The 26,413-nt window shown below is 37.2% G+C and overlaps 2 protein-coding genes across 11 annotated transcripts in view; one reads left to right on the top strand and one right to left on the bottom strand.

Moving 5' to 3' along the window:
- CMSS1 (cms1 ribosomal small subunit homolog) overlaps positions 1 to 26,413 on the top strand; it is a 375,896-nt gene that overhangs the window by 267,137 nt on the left and 82,346 nt on the right. For 2 of the 10 annotated variants that reach the window (XM_077884189.1, XM_077884187.1), the window contains exon 2: positions 2,770 to 2,821. The exons of the other annotated variants lie outside the window; for them this stretch is intronic. The gene's annotated coding sequence lies outside the window, so the exon portion shown is untranslated. The remainder of the gene's footprint in view (positions 1 to 2,769; positions 2,822 to 26,413) is intronic. 10 annotated transcript variants of the gene reach the window in all.
- FILIP1L (filamin A interacting protein 1 like) overlaps positions 1 to 26,413 on the bottom strand; it is a 295,693-nt gene that overhangs the window by 259,920 nt on the left and 9,360 nt on the right. The gene's annotated exons all lie outside the window — the stretch shown is intronic.

Genomic DNA, 26,413 nt, shown 5'->3' with positions numbered 1-26,413 from the left:
ATTGGGCTTTTTAAAAGATAATAAAAATAATAATACAAATAATAAAATAATAATAATAATATAAATAATAATAAAAAATAATACACTCTGGTTTGATAACGATTTCATCTTAGCATTTTAGGATACAGATATCATGATATCATACTAGTAGTTATGTATTTGGTCCTACTACTCAGTTGGAACAACCAAAAAAAGAACATAAATGAAGTTTCAATGTCTCAATGCATGTTGGAAAGAAAATAATAGTTTTTATTGAAATGAAATGTCCACTAGAAATACAACCTTTAATATCAACCTAAAGATATCAGCCTAAATATAACTTTGTATTTTAGCCAACAGTTGATTAATACAGAGCAAATACAGAAATTTTGTTTACATTTTTCTGTTTTAGTTCTAAGAATTAGAACAGCATCTAATAAAGTACATAATAGTTGTTTCAGTTCTTTATTGCTGCTTAACAAACCACTCCAAAACACAGTGGTTTAAAACAATAGAAATTTATTGTTTCATGACTGGGTGTACTTAGGTGGCTCTTCTCCACAACATGGTATAGCCAGTCTCATGCATCACGGTTCATCTGAGAGTTCTGCTGAGGCTGAAATATGAAATATGGCCCCTCATCTTCTAAGGCCTCTTTCCATGGTCTTCCCAGCATCCAGCAGTCTATAGCAGACTTCTCTACAGCATGGTAACTGCTTTCAGCAATACCAAAGTAAAAGCTGCCAGTCCATTTTTGAGGCTAACTTACACCTAGAAGTGACAGAGGGTCATTTTTGACACTTTGTGCTGGTCAAAGCAGTTACAAGGCCCCCATAGATCCAAGGGAAGAGGAAATAACCAACACCTCTTGACAGAATGAATGACAATGAATTTGTCACCATCTTTAATTCACTATATAGTTGCTTAGTAAATATTTGTTGACTGATTATATAAATATTGCATTTGAAGTATTTTATGCCTTTGTAGTTGAAGTGATGTTTATGTTGTCACTTTGTAGAATTTATTTTGTAGTTCATGAAAAATCAAAAGAAATACTTTATCATATCATCAAAAAAGTAGATTTTTAAATTTTTGAATAGATACAGCCCATATCATTTGTGATTACTAGAACTCTTTTAAGAGTGTGGAATGAGAACAGTTTCTAAATCCTTCTGATTCTCTCTTAATTGTGGGATTCTATTACTTTATATGATACTATGTGAATTCCCAAAACATTAATTACCTTTATTCACATTTCAGAATATAAATTAACTCCATAATAAAGCACAGATCAGAGGGGTTACTATCATTTTACGAATTCTATGGCTTATTATTCTTATGATAACCTAAGGAAAAAAAATCAAGGTTTGCTATCTCCCTTATTTAAAAAGAATGGGGATCCCTGGGTGGTGCAGCAGTTTGACGCCTGCCTTTGGCCCAGGGCGCGATCCTGGAGACCCGGGATCGAATCCCATGTCGGGCTCCCGGTGCATGGAGCCTGCTTCTCCCTCTGCCTATGTCTCTGCCTCTCTCTCTCTCTCTCTCTCTCTGTGTGTGTGTGACTATCATAAATAAATAAAAGTTAAAAAAAAGAATGCCCACAAAATAAATTAGACATGGATATAGGGGGCTTTTTTCATTTTTTTCTTTTTGTTTTATTAAAGTATAATGAATTCACATAGAATAATGTAATCTCTATCAAAGATTGCTTTGACATATTGAAAAACAGTAGAAACTGAAGGAGATGGGTCATGCAACTCAGAATGTACCATGAGAAATTAAACCCATCAAAAAATTACCACAGTCTCAACGTTGGTCTTACAGCGTCTTTTAACTTTTGCTCCATTCTGCTGAAATAAACTATCCACTATTCTTAAGTGCTCATAAGCTAGCTGAGAAGAAAAAATTAAAAATAACAACAACAACAACAAGAACCCATATTTTTAAAATAACTTTAGAGTTCTAACTCTCCCTGAGCAGACTATTCCTACACAGAGAGTTTTATCAAAAGTCCCCCATGTTAAAATGCAGATTCCTCGAAGTACCCCTGGACAATTCCAATTCTATAGTGAGAGGTAGAGCTCAGAAATCTGAATTTAATGCCATGAATGATACAGAGACTGCTAATCTGTAGACCACATTTTGAGAAATCCAACTTGTATTTCCTTCTACCAAGTCTAGAACGGCTAAAACTGGTAAAGTTTGAAAGCTAAATGCCTTGTCCTGTTCCCTCATTGACAGAAGCAATTGAGGCAGCAGTAAAGATGAAAACAGTGGATCACCTTTCATATAAAACAGGTTGTATACCACTGTTTATTATTAACCAACCAATATACTGATGGTTAATTTATGTCCTTGGAAACCTAACAGTATTCATTGAAAACCAATGTCATGCTCTTGGACAGACTTTATCTTATCTCCCAGTGCCAGCCACTTAAAAGAGTCTGATTGTACTTGGCACCGTATATCTTCCATCCATATTTGTGTAGAAAGATCTCTCTATAGGTAATTGAGGGATTAACAGCTCATGAAGATCCTGATCGGGGCGGAGATCTTCTATCTTTGCTTCTGCACCCCCATTATTGCCTCCTTGAAGCCTACATGCCAGTGTAATTTGATTTTACCAATGTGACTGACCATCACAGAAAGTTCTCTAGAAGGTGAATTTTTAGTTTTATACATTAACACAAGAAAATCATAGAATGTTTACCAAAATAGTTAATACTAGGTTACTATGTTATATCACATCTCATTATTTTTGTTATTAATATTTTCTCTTTGTTGTTTTAGAGGAAGATTTTGCAGCAACAGCACTAATGACTTGTGCTGGATAAATCTTAGGGTGAGTTGTTCCTGTACAATGTAGTACGTTTAGCATCATCTCTGGTCTCTACCCACTAAATGGCAGTTATGTACTCCCAGTGTGACAATTAAAAATGTCTCTACACATTGCCTAATGCCCCTCAGAGACAAAATACCTCTGATTGGGAACCATTTTAGAGTATGAGGCATGGCATATTTAGACTTAAGACTATTTTTAAAAGAACTGTCTCAATATCTTATGATATTCCTTCTCCATCTTTGAAAAAGTACTACATAACATTCTGGAAGTGTAATTACACAAGACTGGCAGGCTTCTAGATATACATTTTTAGTTATACTGAATCTTTAGAATGAAGTTGTAAAATACAAGAGCCTCTTGGTTCTTCATTATATTGTTTACAACAAGCCAAAAATGTTTCTGTTAGGGACACCTCTGGCTCAGTGGTTGAGCATCTACCTTCAGCTCAGGTCGTGATCCTGGGGTCCTGAGATCGAGCCCCACATCAGGCTCCCTGCATGAAGCCTGCTTCTCCCTCTGCCTATGTCTCTGCCTCTCTCTGTGTGTCTCTCATAAATAAATAAATTTAATCTTTAAAAAAAAAGAATGTTATTGTTAAACTAAAATCATATAGAATAAAATGTACTGTGTAGAATTCATGGGATGGAATCTATGTTGTTTAATGTTCTGAAACTGCACATGTAAAAAATAAATACTACTTATATGAGTTCATAGGCAAGAATTTGCAAATACAGTAGAGCAAAAATTAAAAGGAGCTCCTCTATGCTGTTACAGAGAATGTTTTTTTATCATTACAATGAGAAAACTCACTCACTAAACTTAGAGCTTAAAGCTGCCAATTAGTTAATGGTTTTTATTCTCTTCTACCAGTAGGATATTATTCATTTCCAGAAATCTCTTGGAGAACATGGCCCATAATATCTGGGTGAGGCAGGAGCCAGCTATAAAAGCTCTTAACAGAAGCATGGTATCCATATTTCTGGTCAGAAGAATGCAGTTCTGGGAAAGAGTCCCCCAGGATAACTGCTTTGTAGCTACATAGTGAAGCTCCGACAAATTTTTTTTAGAGAGGCTTTAGAGACACCACACAAACATACCCATTTTTTTATACTCTTGCTTAAATTTATTGTTACATGTTTCTGTTTCTGTGAGGTCCATAAATGTCACAAAATCTGCTTGTCAGCATGATAGTCGAAGACTTAACCTTGTTGACTTAAGACACCACGTAGTTTGAAGAGATATAATTCACCCCTTGTGGTTTATTTTGTGAGAATAACCTATTGTACATTCCAAATTCTATAGAATTAGCTTGCGTGTGGTTTTGAAATAGGAATAAATGGAGGAGTCTTGTCCTTGTGGTTTTAATGTTTAGAAAAGTTCAAGTTCAATCTAGTAATTTAGAATGTATATGTTTGACTAGCTATATTTATGAAATTACAATTCTTTAGCAGCAATTTAAAACTCTAAGAAGTTATGTGTGGGTTTTATTGTTCAGGATCAGGCATGTTGGCAGTCAGTACCTGAGAGGGTCAAAGTTGTCTAGAAAATGATTCAAAGAAAGAATTTTTACAGAATCTCTAGAGTGCTTCAGGCACTTGAGTGGCTCAGTTGGTTGAGTATTGGACTCTTGGTTGTGGCTCAGGTCATGATCTCAGGATCCAGGGGATCAAGCACCGCATTGGGCTTTAATGCTCAGCATGAAGTCTTCTTGGAATTCTCTCCCTTTCCCTGCCTCTCTCCCTCTGTCCCTCTCCCCACTTGTGCTCTTTCTCTCTCTCTAAAATAAATAAATGAAATATGTTTTTAAAAGAGTAGAACCTGTAGCTGCTTTTTTTTTCTAAGCCTTCACCAACTAGTTAATTGCCAAAGGATTATTTTGCATAGGCAGTTCTCAGAATTTGTTTTTTCAAAGTGTGTTGCCTGGAACAGTGGATTAGCATCATCTGGCAACTTGTTAGAAATGAAAAATTGGGGGCCTAGCCCCAGAAACTCTAGGAGTGAGGCCCATAAATCTATATTTTAACAAGCTCTCCAGGTACTTCTGATGCACACCAAAATTTCAAAACCATTGTTTTAGACTATCATAATCATTGTGACTTTTATTCCTGCCTGATTTGATGGTTATCTCTGATGCCATAAAAGGCAGATGATTTTTGCTAAGAAGAAAATACTATTTGCTTAGAACCATACTTTTTTTTAAATCTCCCTTGAAATATGAGGTGTATATTTACTGTCACATTGGGAAAAAAAGCACTAGTATTAACTTATTTCTGAGCTCTGTTTTTAACTTGATAAAAATATTTTTAACATCACCATTTCTTTGATTCTTGCCATAGATGATCTACAGTACATCAAAAGTATTAAGATTATGAGCATAATTATCAAAATAAAAATTATGTATTCTGCAATTGATTTACAGAGAACATTTCACCAAGTTATAGATAATTAGTGTTATTTCTTCCTTTCATAAAATAATAATAGCAAACAAACTCATGGTTACCAGAGTGGAGGGGAGTGGGAGATGGGTGAAATAGGTGATGAGGACTAAGGAGGGCACTTGTTGTGATGAGCACCTGGTGTTGTATGTAAGTATTGAATCACTAAATTGTATACCTGAAACTGATATTATGCTGCATGTTAGGTAACTAGAATTTAAATAAAAACTGAGGGATCCCTGGGTGGCGCAGCAGTTTAGCGCCTGCCTTTGGCCCAGGGCGCGATCCTGGAGACCTGGGATCGAATCCCACGTCGGGCTCCCGGTGCATGGAGCCTGCTTCTCCCTCTGCCTATGTCTCTGCCTCTCTCTCTCTCTCTCTGTGACTATCATAAATAAATAAAAATTTTAAAAAAATTATAAATAAAAACTGAGAATATAATAACACAGTGCCTGCATTAAGACTCTAATTACCCTGCTACTTTTATGCCAACAGAAGGGTACTCTGTTTTTAAAGGAAAACCTTAGACTGTGAGACATCACCCCCACCCTTCATTTACTACATATCTGAGCTTCTAGATTCCTCATATGTTACCTCAGTTAACCAAAAGCTTCATATTGTTATTTAATGCACATTATAAATAGGTTTAATGCCAACCTTTTGAATGGCTTATTTAAAAAGACCCTCCTGGACTCCCACCTGTTATTTTTCGCTACCCCATTGGGGAGAAAATTTTTTGATGTTACACACTTAAAAGTATGCAAATATTTATAAGCTTGGGTCAACCTAACTGGTTAATTTAACACTAATTAGGAATTCTGATCAAGGCTGCTTGCAGATTTACATTTTGGGTGCACTTTGAGATACATTGAAAAACTCAAAGAGAATTAGTAATGTCTTAAAAAGATTCAAATATTTCTTTAAAGGGAGTATCCACTAAAAACTGGAAAACAATATAGTATCATGAAAAGAAAGAATCTTATGATGGTCCTGTCTAAGGAACTGCTATGGTTTTTAATATATATATATATATATACATACAAGGAATTTTAAATCATAAACTAGAGAGATCACTTAGGTATATAAGCAGAAGCATATGGATATACAGGTGGACCTCACTTTTTCCTCTTAGATGTGTTTCTGAAACATCAGATGAAAACAATATTTATAAACCAAATCATAGTTGTTAGTTGGCTCATATTACCATCTCAGAGGTCCTGGATCTTCCCTTTTATTAATTTAGGTGAAATATGGCTGCTAAAATACCTATTCCCATTTAACCTCAGCTTAGCATCAAGTTAATGAATTATAAAGCAGCCAGTATTTAAAGAACTACTTTTAAAGAATGAATCTAGGAATTATTTTACAGTGTAGTAATTCATTCCCTTTCTCTTTAGCTTCACATTTTTCTGTCAAGTTTGTTGGATTGTGGCACATTTTTAAATATGTATGCATGGTTGAAGGTCTCAGCTGATCCTTCCAACCGGATCCTATCGCCTAAAATAGTGCTTCACAGCCCTGGCTAATCAAGGGAACCAGGAGAGGAGCTTTGAAAACTGCTGTTGCCCGGGAGCAACTGGCTGGCTTACTAATAGGTAGAGCATGGGACTCTGGATCTTAAACTCTTGAGTTCAAGCCCCATGCTGGGTATGGAGCCTACTTGGGGGCTGGGGAAAAGGCTGTTGATATCTGGACACAACCATGCTCAATAGAATTAGAACTAGAGGGGATGGGACTGCTTTAAATGTGCTTAAGGTGATTGTACTGTGCAGGCAGTCCGTAATCATGTGCCTGAAAAAAACATTAATACCTCTGCAGCTTATTATAGTACACAGAGTGACTCTAAATTAGTAAGAGTATTTCACACCAAAGCGGCTAGTATTCTATGTCTTTCCTCCTCCTTTAAGAATTCATTTCTTACTAGGTTCCTAATTTAGGAAAAAAATGACTGATTTCTACTGTATAGCAGAGTCTTTTTATACATATGTTGCCCATTTGTGGCTATGCTTTTTCTAAGTACTTGTGATTTCTCAAAACTGCACATCAATCAAAAATCTTCTATTTCCTTTTGTCTCTGAAGAAAAAATGTCCCCATTCCTCCCTCTTATCACCAAGACCCACCTATGGTCCTCTTCCATGCTACAAGTCAGCACAGCCCTAAGATGTGGGCAGGTAACATCCTCAAACATAGGCATTCCACCTCTCATGAGGGAACTAAGTACTTTCCCTCCAACTGAAATGTTTCTGAAATATTCTTCAGCCACCTCAGTGTTCTGTCATTTTTGTCTGTCATCTGAGAGTCAAAGCTATGCATGTTGATGCGCTCCTTCCTAAGTGGCCAAATAAATTACATACGTTTTTTATTCATTCACTATTTCTCTGCAGACCTCCACTAGCAGGAACGGAGGTGGTTATTTTTTCATAAAGGGTAACATACTCCCAGGTTGGATTTTAATGGATAACTTAGCTCCAGGTTAGATTCTTTGGCATAAAGGTCACTATGTTTAATATAGTGGATCATAAGTTTAGTCACTGGACAAGTTAATCAAATGGCTGCCGTAGTTAAAAGTACATCTGCATTTGGATAAAATATGATTTGTGTTAGAGAGCTAAACTTGACATTTGGTTTCTCCCAGGTAATAAAATAACTTTTAATGAAATAAACATGTACCTTTCAGCAGCAAACCTGCATAAAGCACATAGCATAGTTGCATTTCCTTACTGGCAGTGTAGGAAAGCTTTGATCTGCCATAGTGGTTTCATTTTATGCAATCTGAAGTAGTTAACCTTTTTAGCTGATTAAGCAGAACAATCAGCACCACAGATAAAGGGACAGAAAAGTCATAAAATTGTGCTTTTTTGTACATCAACATCATTGATTATATCATTTCAAGTGCTGCTACCAAGAAAGAAAGATTCAGCTTCCCTGTTGGCACAAGTCCTTTTAGTTCTAACATTGTATAGGGACCAAAACAAGCTCTACTCAAGTCTGTATTGTTACCATTACCCAGGTACCTGGCCCCAGGTAATGCTCAATACTTGTTTAAAATTTAAATAATTCTTAAATATTTAAAAATCATTCACCAGGCTAAAGTCCAAAATATGGTGTCTATTCCAACGGATCATTATAACCATTATAACCTACGGATCATTTTGGGTAAAACCTCTTTGAATTTTTGATAAAAATCCCAGGAGAGTTGGGAGCAAGTCTCCCATTTTTTTCACTTTTTAAAAATTTACATACAGTAAAATTAACTTTTTTGTGTAGAGTTCTGTCATATACAGTGATATAACCATCATCACAATCAAAATAGAGAATAGTTTAACTCAAAAAAGTTCCCCCTTGCTGGCTTTTTAAATTAACCCTTCTTCCAGCTCTCAGCCCCTGGCAATCACTTTATTTTCTCCTCCTCTAATTTCACCTTTTCCTGAATGTGATATCAATAAGATCATAACACCTTTAATCTGTTTTTTTCCCTTGACACAACATATTTGAGATTTGTTTAAATTGTTGCATGTACCAACAGTTGTTCCTTTTTGCTGCTGTGTAATAGTCCTATCATATAGATGTATTACAGTTTGCTAATCTATTCACCAGATGAAGGACATTTGGGTTCTCTTCTGTTTGGAGGAATTATGAGTAAAATCAACATAAATGTTTATGGACAGGTTTTTTGTTTGTTTGTTTGTTTGTTTGTTTGAAGATTTTTATTTATTTGAGAGAGAGAGAGAGCAGGAGCTGGGGAGAGGACAAAGGACAAACCTAAAAAAAGTTTACTGAACCAAGGTCACAAAGATTTTCTCCTCTTTTCAACTGAAAATTTTAAAGAATTATTCCTCTAGGTTTTTACAATTAAATTTGAGAGCTTGTTGGGATAGAGGAAACAATAAAGAAGATAGGCCCCCATTATGTGTATTCCCTGAACATGTCCTAACTAAATCAAAAGCTTGATTTGTTAGGGAAAAAATAGTTCATATCTGAAATTAATATAAGATTCCACTGTAGCCTTCAGGCATTATGGAATGAAAACATCTGATTATGGAATGAGAACCTGCAAACTTTAAAATAATGCAATGAAGTAAGTTCTTAATTATCAAAGGGAATATATCAAGGCATAACTGATACATGGGCAGATACCTTTCTGGTTTCAAGATAAATTTCTAAAACCTATGTCATTCTTTTTCACATATCAAAATATTAACGTTTGTGGAAAATAAATTTTTTATATATTTTATACTCTGATAATTCATAATAAAATGCTGAGAAAATGGTTGCATTTTCAAAATTGTTGGGACATAGCAGTTTCCCAAAGTCTTAAATGAACACCAGGTTCTTGTTCTTCCCCTTTCTCTCCTCTATAGACTTCTTTCTCTCTTCATTGCTTCCACTAGTCCTCTAATTCTGACCTATCTTCTTGTCCTCTTTGCCCTGAAATTTCTTTTTCTTCCTATTTTTCTTTCTCCATCTTTTAACCCCCTTAATTCATCACAATGTGGAGCCTGTTTCTTTCCTCTAGGTAATAGTTATTAAATGAGGTCTTTTCTTCCCTTTTGTCATTTAAACTTTAAAAAATATTTGAAAGAATCTTTTTGTCCTGTAACTCAGTTTTTTAAAAACACCAGTTAAGTCACAGTTCACATGTGTGTGAATCAGTTATGGTTGACACTCTCCTGAGAGGAAGTAATGAAATAAGGAGGTTAATGAAATAAGGAGGTTTCCCACCTCTGCTTCATAAAGCTTCCGTATTGCAAAGCATCATCAAGGACCATTTTATCCATTTCCTGCTAGCAAAGTATCCCAGATTAAAAATGTACCTGATATGGTTAAAATTAGGTGTCTAAACATAGCCACTTTGTTAATGCTTTCAATATCTAGTCCTTGTTCTCAGTCGCTTAAAGAAATTTAGTAATTTATTTATTTGCTTTCAATTTTTTGACTATATTTGCCATACAGAAATTATTTTATTTATTAGGCTTCAGTTGAATTTTCCTAATACTACTACATGCATATCTACAAGCTAAACTATCCAAGAAATTTACATGGCTTTGTAATTCTTTCCTATTTATAATAATAATGGCTAATTTCTTGAAAATTAAATTTCCTCTTTAGTTTTGCTAATTTTACATAAATACTGGATTTACTTAATTAAAAGCCTTAAAGAAGATAGGGGGATGTAGTTGTGAAGATTTTTCTGCATTCACCCATAGGTCGAAGTCTTATGTCAAGCAAAAAGCATATGAAGCAAGAAACATTTCTCTCTGTCTTTTAAGATGTCTTTTTTTTTAAGAGATAAAGAAAATGTGCATAAGCGGAGACCGAGGCAAAGGGAGAGGGAGACAATCTAAAGCAGACTCCATGCTGAGTAGCTGGATCCCAGGACTGTGAGGTCATGACCAGAGCTGAAACCAAGAGTTGGAAGCTCAACCAACTAAGCCACCTAGGCAACCCAAAAGCAGGAAACATTTCTAAAATAATCATGCTTTAGATTTAACAGAGTGGAATTAATGGTTCTTTATATGGTATTCAATGACCAAATCATTTTTTTGATATCTTAACTTTGAGGGAAAAAAAATACCTTGCTACAGAAGAATTATCATATAAATATCAATTTCATTAGGCATTTATATAAAGTAAGAATTCATTGTTCCTTAGTAATCTGGAAGAGAAGACACCCAGTGTGTAACTGAGGAAGATGTGTAAATAGCATGTGTAGTAGAAACAACTGAGTTCTAGTTTCCATGTTGGCCACCTACTAACTAGCTGGCCAGCTAACTAGAGCAAGTCAGCTAGTTATTTATTTTACATTTCCTCAACTGCAAAATGTAGGGATTGAGTTAGATGATCTATAAAGTCTCATAGTTCTGAACAAAATTCAAGGAGGGTAGAATCTTCTCCACCCCACCCCAAAGCTTTTCTCATATAGAAGTGGATTTGTAGCCACAGAAAACCTTATACCGATTTTCTCAAAGCTCTTTGCTCCACTGTTCCATCTCTGTGGTTGCTTCAGTAGAGCTCCTTTGATAGAGGACTTGCTCCAAGGCAGTTGTCCCTGGACGGTGAAGTGCTCTGTGAGAGCCACTTCTAAGTAGAGCCCCAGGCATCTTTGTCAGCTTGGGTCCGTTGTGCAGCTGTTTCTATTGTTTTCTTCAGGATTCAAGTTTAATAGTCCTTCTCTTTAAGTCTTTAAGATAGTCAAGGGAACATTAGCTCACTGAAAATAATTGAAAACACCATTTGGAAAAGTGCAGCTGGGAATGCAAGCAAGAGATTCCGTTATGCTCATCGCGGTTTTTCAGGGAAGAGGTTATTCTACTTTATAACATTTTCTGATAAATTTTAAGAAAGTAGTTTCAAACTCAGATTTCCTGAGTCGTAGACTTTCAGAGCAAGACAGACCATAGAGACGTGTGACTTGCCCAGGACCTCCAGGCTGGTAAATTGTGAAGCTGTCCCAGGATTCTCTACCTGGGTTCTTTCCTTACATGGCCACCCTCAGTCTTTCCAAAGCCAAGTAGACTTTCCTGGGGTTGCAGTCATGTTCTCTCTAGCATTTCCTGTTGCCTCCTCTGCCCTGCCTCACTCTCAATATGAGTTTTGTCAAAGGGAAGAATGAGAGCTACATAACTGAGCCACTCAAATGCTGAGGAGAACTTATCCAAAGGAACTATAGTTTGTCTCCCCACCAGTCTCCAGGTGTAGGTGTGCCAGTGTGCCACGCCAGGCTCACCCCCAAAATATGGTATCTCCAACCTTCCCCAGAGTTGGCCTGTCTCATTCCTTCCTTTTTAACCTAAAGCACATTTTAAGAAACCTTTGAAAGGCAACCTGGGCTTACAAATACTTTTAACCCAAGGTCTTGTGGAAAATGTCATTCTTGGAACCCTATCTTTAAGGGGGGCCAAAAGGCTTATGCACGTATGTGAGTGTCCTCTTCCCCAAAACAAAGTGCTTTAATAAATGAACTTAAATAAATGAACAACTTAATTAGAAAGAGCTAATATTTTATAAGGGAAAAAGCACAGTGTGGGAAATTATGTAACAAGGGCAAAGCATCCAGTTTTAAAGATACTTTGCAGTGTCTACCATATTCCTAAATAGTAAGCATCATAAGTTATTCTGTCACTAGAAGTATAAACATGTTCTGACTTAAGAGCCTGACTTCTGTTTAAGAAAACATACTGGCTCTTCATTTTTCCAGATGATCCTTGTATTTGAATCCACGTGAACATCCCAAATTCTTGTTTCTGCCATCTCTGGAAGAAAATAAAAATAATACTGGAAACCTGACAATTATCTACCAGTATCATTAGACACAAGCTAAAATTTTTGTAGACATTTTCCAACATTTCCTTAAAACAAAAGACTTTGTTTGGTATCTCTTTTCATGAATAAGAGATACATTGTTCTGGGGATCCCTGGGTGGCTCAGCGATTTAGCACCTGCTTTTGGCCCAGGGCGCGATCCTGGAGTCCTGGGATCGAATTCCGCGTCGGGCTCCCTGCATGGAGCCTGCTTCTCCCTCTGCCTGTGTCTCTGCCTCTCTCTCTCTCTCCCTCTCTCTCTCTCTATCATGAATAAATAAATAAGTAAATCTTTAAAAAAAAAAAAAAAGATACATTGTTCTGATTCCATGGCAGGCCTAAGTAAATACTAATTGAAATTCTAAAGGCAATATAGTGTGGTAGTTAACAGCTCCGGTTCTGGGGCCAGAATTCTCAGTAGAATCTTAACTCTGACCTTTAATAGCTGTGTATTTTAGGGCAAGTTGCTTAACCTCTCTGGGCCTCATTTGTGCCACATGTTTAAAATGGGGATAAGCTATTACTATCTACCCCATAGGGTTATTATGAGCAGTGGTCTTCAAAAATGTACTCCCAAAATAATTAGAAAAAACCTACATACTTCCTCACACATTTTTAACTTGAAATCTAAAACTTTTCATCATTGGTTTCAAAGTTTATTTTGGTAAAGGACAGAAAGAAATAAATACTGTATAATGTGAAATAAGGTGAGAATTGGTGTGGCTGACAGAGTTGACATGATTTGAAAAAATTACTTTTACCTATCTTGTTGAATAACTCAAAGAGAATTGGAAAAGAACGATGGGAAAAGGTTTATGTTTTAGGCATGTATTTTGAGTACATTAGCATTCCCAGAACACATACACATAAGATGTGAAAGAGCATCCTTAACCTGTACTATTTTGACTTTTGTTAAAAATTCAGAACATCTTGGGGTGCCTGGCTGGCTCAGTCAAGGAGCCTGTGACTCTTGATCTTGGGGTCATGAGTTCAAGTCCCACAATGGTTGTAGAAATTGCTTAAATAAATAAACTTAAAAAAAAAGAATTCAGAACATCTCAACACTGACTATGAAACCAGCAGTTTTTCTAATCATAATATGTTTTGAATTCCAGGAAGATTGTATACCACAAAGACAACAGGGTACAAGACAATGAATTTTATAGTAAGTTTTCTCTTAGATGAAGAGCTTGCCTTTTAGTAAAGTGAAACAGCGGATGTGAATACAAGTGGGTTTTCGAGCAGTTAAAAAATAAAGCACAAATGAAAGCTAAGGTCTGGAGACAAATTTCCTTAAAATACCATTGCATGTGCATATCTTGCAAAATATTCGCAGATTCAGTAGACATAACCATTTGAAGAGGATTTAGTTATGATAATTAGATGAGTCAATACATGTTAAACTCTTAGAATAATTCTTGGGATCTAATAAGTATTGAGCAAAAGTAAGTTATTTATTATGGTCATTCTTTTTACGCCACCCTTCACAAAGAATTATGCAGACCTACTTTGAGCTCCTACCTTGTCAGAACTTACTTGCCTGCATTCAGCATCCTTTAGGATTAAGTGACTAAGTATCAGAAAAAAATTTGTTACATTAAAATCATTATTCTATTCTTCTCATGAGACAAACTCACTCCAAGTATAACTGCTGGAACTTTCTAATCAAATTCCATTTAGTTTGGCTGTCTATAAATATGTTATTCTCTCGGATACACATAACTTCATGTATGGATCCAGCCTTATGCTGACTGTCCCATATTTTGGGAATCTGTGTGATTTTATAAGAACTTTGAGAGATTAGAAGTTACTGGATAACTGAAGAAATGGAATACAGAATGGAAAGAATTAAAATGTGAAGTTTTAAAAGGTAGGGATGGCTCGTTTTAAACACTTTATGGACTAGCCACTGGACCCTTTTAAATAGAAAAATCAAGACAGAGACCCCTGAGCTAACATGTCACCAAATATGCTGAGGTAGACGGTCTATGTCATTAGACATAAGTTCTATGCTTATAGCTGATGTCTTCCTTAACTTTTTAATTACCAAAACAATATATCTTTATTGTAGAAAAAGTCAGATAATCCAAAAGAAGAAAATAGAAGTCACTGATTCACTGCTACCTATAAGTAAAGATTCTGATACATGTTTTCTCACTCTTTTTCTTAGGTAAAAAAAAAGAATTTATACTTTAGATTTTTTTTTAACTTTTCACTTTGAGATAGTTATAGATTCACATGAAAGTGTAAGAAATAATATGAAGAGATCCCATGTACCCTTTGCCCAGCTTCCTCCACTGGCATTATCTTGCAAAACTATAAATTCAGTGTTACAACCACTGATATTACCTTTGATGCAATCAAGATACAGAACATTTCCATCACCACAAGGATGGTGATTTTTTTTATAGCTACAATCATTTCCTTCCCACCTCTGTCACCTCCTTAAACCCTAGCAAACACTATTCTGTTCTCCATTTCTATTTTATCATTTCAAGTGTTTTATGAATGGAGTCATATAGTATATGGTTTTTAGGGATTGGCTTTTTCAACTCAGGATAATTCTCTTGAGATCCATCTAGGTTGTTGTCTGTATTAATAGTCTGCTCCTTTTATTTGCTGAATAATATTCTACATATGGATATAACCATGCCACTCACCATTAAGTAGCATCTGAGCTGTTTCCAGTTTGAGTCTATTACAAATAAAGTTTCCATAAACATTTGTGCACAGACTGCTATCTGAAGAAAGTTTTCATTTCTCTAGTATAAATGCCCAGAAGTACAATTACTTCATCATATTTTCCTTTTTAGAAACTGCCAAACTTTTCCAGAGTTATGGTATCAATTTACATTCCTATCAGCATTGTATAAGTGATCTAGGTTCACTGAATCCTTACCAGCATTTGATGTAGTCACAATTTTTTAATTTTAACTATTCTGATAGGCATTTAGTAATGTCTCAGTTTGGTTTTAATTTGTATTTTCCTAATTATTAATGGTATGGAATATTTTTTCATGTGCCCATTTGCCATCTGCATATCTACTAGTGAAATATCTGTTCATACCTTTTGCCCATTTTCTAATTGGACTGTTCGTTTTTTTTTTTCTTTTTACTGTTAAATTTTGAGAGTTCTTCATATATTCTAGGTAGTTGTCCTTTGTCAGATGTGATTTACAAATATTTTTTCCCAATCTCAAGATTGTCTTTTCATCCTCTTCAAGGAGTCCTTCACAGAGCTAAAGTGTTTTATTTTAATTAAATCTAGTTTATCCATTTTGATTTTTATAGATTTTGTTTTTGATGTCAAGTATATGAACTCTACCTAAACCAAGATTCCAAAGATTTTCTTTTTTTATTTTCTAAGAGCTTTATAGTTTTATATTTTACATTTAAGTCCACAGACATTTAGGGGTGTTTGTTTGTTTGTTTGTTTGTTTGTTTTTGCCCGAAGTGGTAGACTTAAGCTGAGGTTTTGTGTTTTGGGGTGTTTGTTTGTTTATTTGGTCCTCTGGATGTCCCAGGTGCTCCAACACAATTTGTTGAAAAGAAGTATCTTTTTTTTTTTTTACTTGATTTTGAGCCTTTGTCAAAAACCAGTCAGGCATATTTGCCCAAGTCTAAATCTGGGTTCTCTGTTCTGTTCCATTGATCTGTGTATCTGTCCCTCCACCAATAGACATGGTCCTGATTACTATGCCTATCTAAATCTTGAAATAAGGCACACTGATTCCAAGTACTTTTTTCTTCTTTTTCAACATTGTTTTAGCTGTTCTAGCTCCTTTGCCTTCCCATATACATTTTAGAATTATCCTATCTATACCTACAAGAAAATATTGCTGGAATTTTGGTTGGAATGCATTAGGCCAATGTATTAATTAGGGGCAAATCAACATATTTCCTATGTTAAATATTTCAGTCCATGAACATAGTGTGTCTCCATTTATCTAGATCTTTGATGTATACCTTTTTTTATGAAAGCATCAGCATTTTATAGTTATCAGCATAAGTACTGTACATGTTTTTGTAGATTTACATCTAAAAGTGGGATCTAAAAGTTGGTTTCAAACCAACTTTTTTTCATAAAATGTATATTATAAATATTTTCCAAATTATTAAGTTTTTCAATGTAATTTTGAATTGACTCATATAATTAGTTCTGGATTTCAGTATTCTTGGTTATTCAGCTTATGTCAAAGGGCTTACTACTTGGTTTTTAAATTTTCCCCACCCCATGATTGCAGTTGCCATTTCAACAAAATATTCAGCTCTTATACTTGCTACCTTCTAAGTTACAATGGCTTCATTTTTTTTTTAAGACTTTTATTTATTTGTTCATGAGAGACACAGAGAGAGAGACAAAGACATAGGCAGAGGGAGAAGCAGGGTCCCCTCGGGGAACCCGATGCAGGACTCGATCACAGGAACCCAAGATCACACCCTCAGCCCAGGGATATGCTCAACCACTGAGCCACCCAGGCACCTCTTACAGTGGCTTTATTGCATTTTTTTTTTCTGTATAGCTTTGTGTAATATTTTTACTCAGTAGAAAGCTTTATAAATTAATTCGTTTATTCTTAAAATTTTATCCAAAATGGCATATCTGGTCAGATAATAATGTTTAGCTAGACATAATGATATTTACTACATTGCTATTGGAAAAATCTAGCAAAATCAAATTATCAACAAGATGATAGGTCAGTGACTACTTTGACTCTTCGCTATGCTGTATTTTATTATTGCCAAGCCATTGGCGTTTTCTGTGCTATCAACAGCACAGCCCACTGAAAGGCTACCTGTGCGTCCCTCAGCAGGTAGTAGATTCACTCTGACCATAGGTAAGAAAGTAAAGTGATTTTTATTTTGATGATGAGATATCTCAGGAGAAGAACATAATGAAATGAAACAATCACTTTGTTTTAGGGCCAAAAAAAATGCTGTATTTGAATGCCAGTTATATCATTACCAGCTCTTTGACATTAGGCAAGTTCTTGAATCTCTCAGACTAAGAAAGAGTCCTCATCTGTAATAGATATCTGTAAGGTAATCATAATACCTACTTTACAACATTCTTAGAATTAAATAAGTTACTGCTTGAAAATATTCAGCATAATACCTGATATGTAGCAAGCACATAGTAAATGTTAGCTATCATTGACATTTATTTTTATTAATAATGATTGAACTTTAGCTCTTGCTGCCCATAACAGTCAATACATGGCAAGGATGCTTTCCTGTACTATGGATATTTTTGTGTGTATCTTTCTTCGTTACTAGAGTATAAATGTCTATCATCCTGAAAATCTTGTATCCCTTGGCATCTAGCACACCAGCACTTTCCTAAAGAAAAGTGAGTTTCACAAAAATCATTGCCATATACAAAGATGGAAACTTAACCATGAAAAGAAACCATTAACTATAATCCCTTTTTAAAAATGTCTTCCTAAACTAGGAATGCATTTTTAAAGATCACAAATGACCCAGATAAGAGAGATTTTTTATTCACTCCCTGAAACTAGACACTTCACAGTTTGGGACTGTGAATCAGATTCCAGGTAAGAACTTACTGGATTTAGCCCTGTATAGGATGTGTCATGGAATGGTTCAGGAAGTGTTGCCAATTGCAGAAGTCTTCTTTATATATTAAAAGAAAGTTTTCAAGTTTCTGCCAATGGTCATTTTTCATTGGTACCCCAGAGAGTTTTGAATTGTCATTTCATGGGCTTTATCAGGAAGCTTAAATCCAGGATTTAATTAATCAGAGAACAAAAGATTGAGTTTCTGCATTTTTTAGTTTTGAAATCTACTTAATGTGGCTAATAGACCCAACATTTATCATGTAAGTGTTCACACTGGGGGCAATGAACTATAACTTGACATAATTCTTTTATGAATTATGAGTTTAATGGATAGTCTAATGACAGAAGACCCTTGGGGGCACAGAGATGCATAATCCTCTCAGAACTAGTCGTATGTGCATAAGATAAATAAGCTATCATCTTTCCAAATTTTCTTTTCAGTTTTCACAGAAAACAGGTATACAAAGGCAAGGGAGGTAGGGGAAGAAGAGAGCTGTTACTGGCTGTTAGCTGGCCTGTAGATGATGTGACTTGCAGGTGTTTGTTGTGGTCTAACCACGTGATGTTGATTGCAGTAATTGTTTCTACCTTCCTAAAGTGATCACTGAATAAAATAATAGAGAAGCATATTGTAAGCTCAAAAAACCTATACAAATGTACCATGCTAACTATTCCATAAATATTTATTAAACACTCACTGTATACCAGAGTCTATCCTAAGGATACAGATAAAAAGTCAAACAAGATAGATCTGTAGCAGCAAGGAACGAATAGCTCACCAAGGAAAGACAGACTCGTGGACCACTTAAATATGGTGAAATATCATAGGTGTGCAGAATGAGAATATTCCAGGTGTAGCTGTGGAATTGGATTACTGAGGACTGTGCACGGGATTTTGGAATCGAGAAACTTTATAGTCACATTGTTGTAAAGACCATCCATGTTCAAGTTGAGGGAACATCAGGAGGGAAACTTGAGTCCAAAAAGTTTGACCTAATTGCCAAAGTCCTTATTAAATAGATGGATGTTGGGGAATGGTCAGAAAGTGGCAAAAGTAGGAACTGGACAGATGTGGCATGGACCAATAATAACATGAGCCTCTAGGGAGGAAGGGTTTTAGTATGAAAGGAATGGCCTAGAAGTAGCATTGTGGGGGCTGGAGAATGGTACCACCTCAGGCTTGGTGCTTGGGCTGTGAAAGCATGAACAGTCTTTTCTGAAGAGGCTGAGAGGTTAGGGATGCCTGGGTTGCTCAGTGGTTAAGCATCTATTTGCCTTTGGCTCAGGTCATGATCCCGGGGTCCTGGGATCGAGTCCCACATAGGGCTCCCCACAGAGAGCCTGCTTCTCCCTCTGCCTATGTCTCTGCCTCTCTCTCTAAGTCTCTCATGAATGAATAAATAAAATCTTAAAAAAAAAAAAAAAAAAGGAGGCTGAGAGGTTAAATATCCGTGAAGAAGGGTTGTATGTCCTAGAGAAAGGTGAAACAGAAAGGAGAAGGAGGGGCAGCCCCGGTGGCACAGTGGTTTAGCGCTGCCTGCAGCCCAGGGCGTGATCATGGAGACCCTGGATCGAGTCCCACGTCAGGCTCTCTGCATGGAGCCTGCTTCTCTCTCTCTCTCTCTTTCTCTCTCTCTCTCTCTCTGCATCTCTATGAATAAATAAATAAAATCTTAAAAAAAAAAAAAGGAGAAGGAGCTGTGAGAAGGGCAAGGATGAAGGGTTCCAACAACAGCAATATATGTGCTTTATTGAGTACCTACGATTTGTCAGGTACTGTACTTGAATGTTTTATGCATTTAATTCCCACGGGACACTACAAATTATTATCATCTGGATTTTATAGATGGGGGAGAAAGGCATAAGAAAGGCCATATACATCAGTTAGGGTCACACAGCATACCTACTTTAGGATCACTGCACCCAGATCTACCTGAGTGTAAAGCTGTGCTTTTGCACTATTCCACGTGCCTTTGGAGAGAGCACCATGGGAAGGATTTGGAGAGAAGTCAGAGAGGATGGCAAGAACCCAAAGAAGGAAGCAGAACTAAATGGGAATGGAAATACAATAGAAGAGAACACTATTAACCAGAGATAGTTGTGTTTTGACTGGTGTATGAGAATGCCAGGGCTCTGAGAACTGGAGTGAACTCCACCTCTAGTGGAGTCTTAGACCTGATGAGCTTAACAGTTTTCTTGCTGCGAGTTTAGGTGGAGCGCTGCTGTGAAGGTGTACTTTGTCTTTTGAAGAGAATTCTCTCAGGCAGTTAGTGAAAGAGTAGGTTTGGGGTTGGAGGGATTTGTTCTGAAGAGGCTTAGCCTCCTGAGGTGTCAGTAATCAGTCTTTTAGGACAGGTAATGGAGAACAGAGAAGGGAGTGTGGGCTGACACTGGCTCTCACTTGCTTGCATGGTGGGGACCAATCAGATTTGGGGGAACCTTGGCCACTTTTTACTTGGGGACATCTGGAGCTGTGTGGTACAAATTGGAATTTTCATTAGACTACGGTGAAAAAAATACATATATCAGCCTCTTCCAAATGGCGGTTTACCAGTTACTGTCCAAGACAGCTTTATAACAGAGACTAGGAAAGGAAATATTTTTACCATTCAGGCACAGCTAATGTCCCACTCTCCTTTACTAAGGGACACTTACTGCTACAAATGAAACAGCAACTCCCCATAGTCCATGCAGAGAGGTAGCACATTGACTATGGGCACAGGCCAGAACTAGAGACTTCTGGAAGCAAGCTTTGATCCTTGGGGAGAGAAGTAGTCTAGCTCTGCAGCTGGTAAGAGTCGCCTCAAGAGGGATCAGGTTAGGAGAAGCAAAGAAAAGGCAGAGGGTTTGCAACTGAAGAAAAGCTATGACTCTCACAACCTTGCTTTCACTAAAGTGCTTCCTTTGGAATTCTTGAGTGCCATAAAAATAAATATAACCTTCAAAGTAACACATGTTACTGATCCAGTCCATCACAGGAGTATTGGGGCAGTGAGAGAATAAATAAATGTCCTTGGAAAGGGGGATAATAAAGAAAAAAGAAGGGGAAGTAGCCTTAAAAGTCTTCAGTTTGTGTAGGATACTTGTAGAAATTGGATCTTTACTATAAATGATTTCTGCAAACCCTGCAGGTAGGAATTCTATTTTACCTTTGAACCATGTGAGCACTTTACCTATACCTCTTTTATGACACATTTCATATTCTACACTGTTTAACAGTTTTTGTGTTTTTCCTACTTCTAAACTGATAATTCCTCAAGGGCAAGGCTAATGCCAATTCCATTCTAAATCCCCCACAATGCTGTGCCTTCAGGAGCTCCTCAGTGTTCTGGGGAGTCCAAGGGATACTATGAGTCCTCTGAATTTGTTATCTTCTTACTTGGCTACGAAAAACATCACTTTGCAAAGCCAGCTGTCTCCTTTTTCTGGTATCAAGAACTAAAATATTTTAAAAGTGCTTTAGAGGCTCCTGAGTGGTTCAGTTAAGTGTCTGACTTTGGCTCAAGTCGTGATCTCAGGGTCCTGGCATCGCCCCCGCCTCAGGCTCCATACTCAAAAGGAAGTCTGCTTATCCCTCTGCCCCTTCTGTCGGCCCCCCACCCACGCTGTTCATACTCTCTCTCAAATAAATTTTGAAAATCTTCTTAAAAAGTGTTTTATAATGCTGAGTGTAGGAGACGTACTTTCTGTTTGGGAGATGTTGCTAAGCCCTCTCATCAAAAATTGCCTTTCCATCCTACCTCCCATTTCTGCCAGAGTAGAATAGACTGGCAAAGGTAGTTCAGAGGAAAAAACATTGTAATGCCTTCTGCTCATGGCTGTGCTGGTTCCAGTGGAAGAGGAAAATGTATAGCCGTTAATGATTGGGATGCTCCGTGCTATAAAAATGGAGCCAACCAACTGAACAGGGGTGCTTAGATTCAGACTTTGTGAAATACCTTCCCCAGCTTGTGTATTTTCCTGTGTACTCTGTGATCCTAGGCCAGGGTCTTTTTTTTTTTTTTTTTTAAGGTTTTATTTATTTAGAGAGAGAGCAGGGGAGAGCCAAAAGGAGAGGGAGAGAGAGAGAATCCCAAGCAAGCTCTGCATTGAGCACAGAGCCCTATGCAAGGCTCAATCTCATGACCCTAAGATCATGACCTGAGCTGAAATCAAGAGTTAGATGCTTAACTAACTGAGCCACCCAGGCGCCCAGGCCAGAGCCTATAAAAGGAAACGTGTTGAGAAGTCTCATGACTCATGACGTAAGCAGAGTGAGTGGCCTCTTAAGAGTGGCCTTTTCAGATGGTGAAGAAGACAATAGCTCAGAATGGCAGCAAGAGCAGTGGGAATGTTAAGAGCTGTCCAGGAAGACACATGGTACCCTCAGTCCTGAGTGGAACTCCATTCTGAAGGCTGCTGTTGTTCCTTTGGGGGCTGCTAACACAGGTATTAGCATGGAACAAAACCAGTTGACATGATAGCCATTTTAATTTTTGCAAAATCTCTCTAAGCCTGAGTCCCTCTCTGTGAGTCCTTAGGGGTTTTTTACTCAAATCTTGAGTCTGATTTTCCTTGAAAAATTATTGGGAAGGTAACCACAATCATTGTGAGTGTGGAGCAAAAAGGAGGCTTGGACAGTGAAGGATAGGGAGGTACATGTTGACTGCTGGCATAGATGTGTTAGAAGCCCTAGAATGGTCACTTCCAGGGGTTATAGTAGACTGCCTCCTGGGAAGTATAAACAAGAAAACATTTGGGTTTGGCTTCACTGGATTTACAATAAGCATGTTTGTTCAAATAAATTATTGCATTAATATGAATCTGTTTCTTGTACTTTAAAGAAAAGAGTCTTTGTACCCAGTGTTGGAGATATTATCAGTAAAAGAGCTTATCTTTTTATAAAGATCAACCCCTATGGAGCATGGACAGCCCTGCCAAGATTCCCGGTTGCTTGTTTAATCAGCTGTGTTAATGCAGAGGTTTTCAGTTAGTAGAATTGTCCATTTTCACCTCTTATTTGCTTGTAGATCCAGAGATCAGGTCACCAAATTTGGGCTCCTAGTCATTCCCTGAAATGAAGATAAGTACTGTCTATGTATGTTTGGGTTGGAGAGAGCAGCCTGCAGTGAAGGCAGCCTTCTCCACCTAGCCTCCACCACCAGTATTGCCAAGCTGCATTACACAGAAATTTACTCAGGCAGAGCATCCATGTGGACTGGTTGGATGCCCCTTCCCTCAATGGCTCACTCTGAACCTCTGCCCAAACAAAAAATAGAAGACCAAGATGACATAGCTATAGTCACACAAAGCCTATTAACTACATTAGTTGTCTTTGTTTATTAAAGATCTTTTAGCTTCTGTTTTTTTTTTTTTTGAAAGAAGAAATTTGAACCACATTTGTTTGAGATACTCCAGAGAGATGTAGCAATGTGGTTACCATTTTATAAACTATTAAACAAAACCGTTAGCAGTTTACAACTTTGTTTAAAGAACAATGGTTTGGAGCACAGGCCTGTCTTAGTAAGACCCAGAGGACAGTGACCAAGGCAGAGAAGAATCCAGTGGAGAGCTAAGGCTTGCTTTTGCAAAGGCCAGGAATCCAAAGATTAGGTTTGAGATTCTCTTACCATTTTGCAGCAATAGCAGTGAATTTGGCCCTGCTGATTTGGTGGTTTACACCAATGCCCTCAGCTTATCTCTCTTCAATGAGAAGAGAAATTCAGGAAAAGTGGAGATGAAAACAGTCCCCTCTGTTACTTTCCTTTACTCCAGAGACTGGCCAGCCAAGTACCACCATTTTTAGCATAGCTTCTTCATTACCCAGGTGTTGCCATCCTTGTTTCTTCCCTTCCATATTTTATACCTTTATAGTCACTTCTCTCTGTAACAGCCAAAACCTTACCGGTGCTTTCATTCTTTTTTTTTTCCTCTAAAGATTTTATTTATTTATTTGATAGGGAGACAGAACAAGAACACGAGTAGAGCAGAGGGAAAAGGAGAGAAACTCATGCAGACTCTGCTGAGCACGGGGCCAGTGTGGGGCTTGATCTCATGACCCTGAGATCATGACCTGAGCCAAAATCAAGAGTTGGAAGCTTAATCCATTGAGCCACCCAGGCACCCCTACCTGTGCTTTCATTCTAATTTCTCTATTAAAATACCTGCCTTTCCTGTCATCTCATGATACAATTTATACATTTAAAAAACTTCACTTAAGAGTTATTTCTTCTACTATATTTGGCCCTATTGTTCTTTTAGCTTTGTCTCACCAGTGTTCACATAAAGTTATGAAGTCTCATAAACACTCCTCTAGGGATCCCTGGGTGGCGCAGCGGTTTGGCGCCTGCCTTTGGCCCAGGGCGCGATCCTGGAGACTCGGGATCGAATCCCACATCGGGCTCCCGGTGCCTGGAGCCTGCTTCTCCCTCTGCCTGTGTCTCTGCCTCTCTCTCTCTCTCTCTCTCTCTCTGTGACTATCATAAATTAAAAAAAAAAAAAAAACACTCCTCTAAAAGCATACAAGTATTTATTTATGCCTATATCAGTTTTTCTAGCCTTTTTACAAAGCTAAGTTAGTAGATAATGTTTTTGCCTACCAAAGATCAAAACTGAAATAGACTATAATTGAAGCTAACCAATAATACTAATTTGGGAAAAGCAACACTCAGTTTCCAAGTACATGAAACAAATACCTATTATAGGAATTTAGGCTAGTAAGATCCTTTTGACACATGCTTTTTTTTTTTTTTTTTGACACTTGCTTTTTAAAACTCAGTTTACCCACTCTCTAGGAAGGCATTTCTTCTGGATCAATTACAGTTGCAATCGAACAATTTCATAGCTTACATATAATACTGTGATTAAAATGTTAACAATTCTGGGATGAAGAGAATTCCAGGAAGACTCTAATCATTGAAAAGGGCAGTTAAAGGGCTGTAAGATTAACCATTTTTAAGCTAAAACACTGCATTTCTCATGTACCTTTTAAGCAGTACTGACAAGTATTTCCTGGAGATTAATGACAGTCTGAGTTAATGGGCTGAGGGAAGGTCGTTAATCGTTACACAAAGGTAGTCTGGAAAGCAGAAATGAAAAACAACTGCTAGGTCAAGGTGATGCAGTCCCAGGAGATGTTTCAGAAGATTAGTTGCCTTTTCAGTAAGCCCATACTCACTACTGTTGTCACTCTCCCTTCATGTGGCATACGTCAGCTCAGGCTTTCAACCTCCTGGGATGCAATTAAGTTTATGAAAATGCCTTGTAATCTACTTCCACCAAACAAATCCCTTTTTATCAATAACCTGCTTCTCACTCTTTCTTAAAACCATCTTGGAAGTCATTCATTTTACATAGCTTCTTGCCATCAAATGCATTTTATTGGTTTAGATAGAGTTGTGCTTGGGAGTCGAGGATATAAAAAACCAAGGCAATCAGAATATACCTCATATGGATTTTGATTAGATAAATATCTATGTGTGCTTTACATTTGATATGCAGAACATACGAAATTACTGTCGGGGAAGGCTGGAATTGATGGAACAGTCAGACCTAGATACCACTTCAGCAAAGCAGAAGAGGGAGACACACCTGAACAACAGAGAAATAAGTTGATACAATCAGGATACCATACTAGTCAGAAGTCCAAGCTTCCAGACTCCGGAACACCCCTAGGGATGTGTACTAGCAGATGATGATGTCAGACTTTCTGGAAGTCCAGTCGTCCCCAGGCCAGCCTAGCCTGCACCATGCTGCATGTTGGCTAATCTGCATCTGTTCCAACAACCTTCCCATCTGGCTGGATTTATTAATCTCAGGATTATGCAAGATAGCATATGCCCTCTAAAGCAAAAGGACTCTGGTGAAAATATAGCAAAACGTTGGCAGAGGATCTAGTGTCACCCCACTCTGGTTATTTACCCAAAGAATTGTTGAGAGCTGGAGAACAATTCTTAGTTGAAAAAGGCGATCTGCCTTCATGCCTGAGCATCATCTTCTGTAATAGTGTTTCCCTGGTGAGAGTTTTAGGATCCAGAAGCTTGCATCCTTGCCTGTGCTAGGGTATGTCACTCACCTTCCTCACCTTCCTTCCTGAAAGCTTCTTTTGGAATCCTTCAGACGAGTTAAACCCCATCTAATTCATTCAAATGGTGTCTGACTGGTTGTTCCACTAATTCCAGCCAATATTCTGATTCCTGTAGTTTTCACACATTTGGAAAAGTTTAAATACTGGAGGTTATTTTGCTGCTTAAAAAGAATAAAAACAACTGAAAATTAATAACTAATAAGATAGCAGA

This window comes from Canis aureus, chromosome 35, assembly GCF_053574225.1.
Source record: "Canis aureus isolate CA01 chromosome 35, VMU_Caureus_v.1.0, whole genome shotgun sequence".
Lineage (NCBI taxonomy): Eukaryota > Metazoa > Chordata > Mammalia > Carnivora > Canidae > Canis > Canis aureus.
Note: the sequence above shows the minus strand (reverse complement) of the source record. Positions and strands in the feature narration are given on the sequence as shown.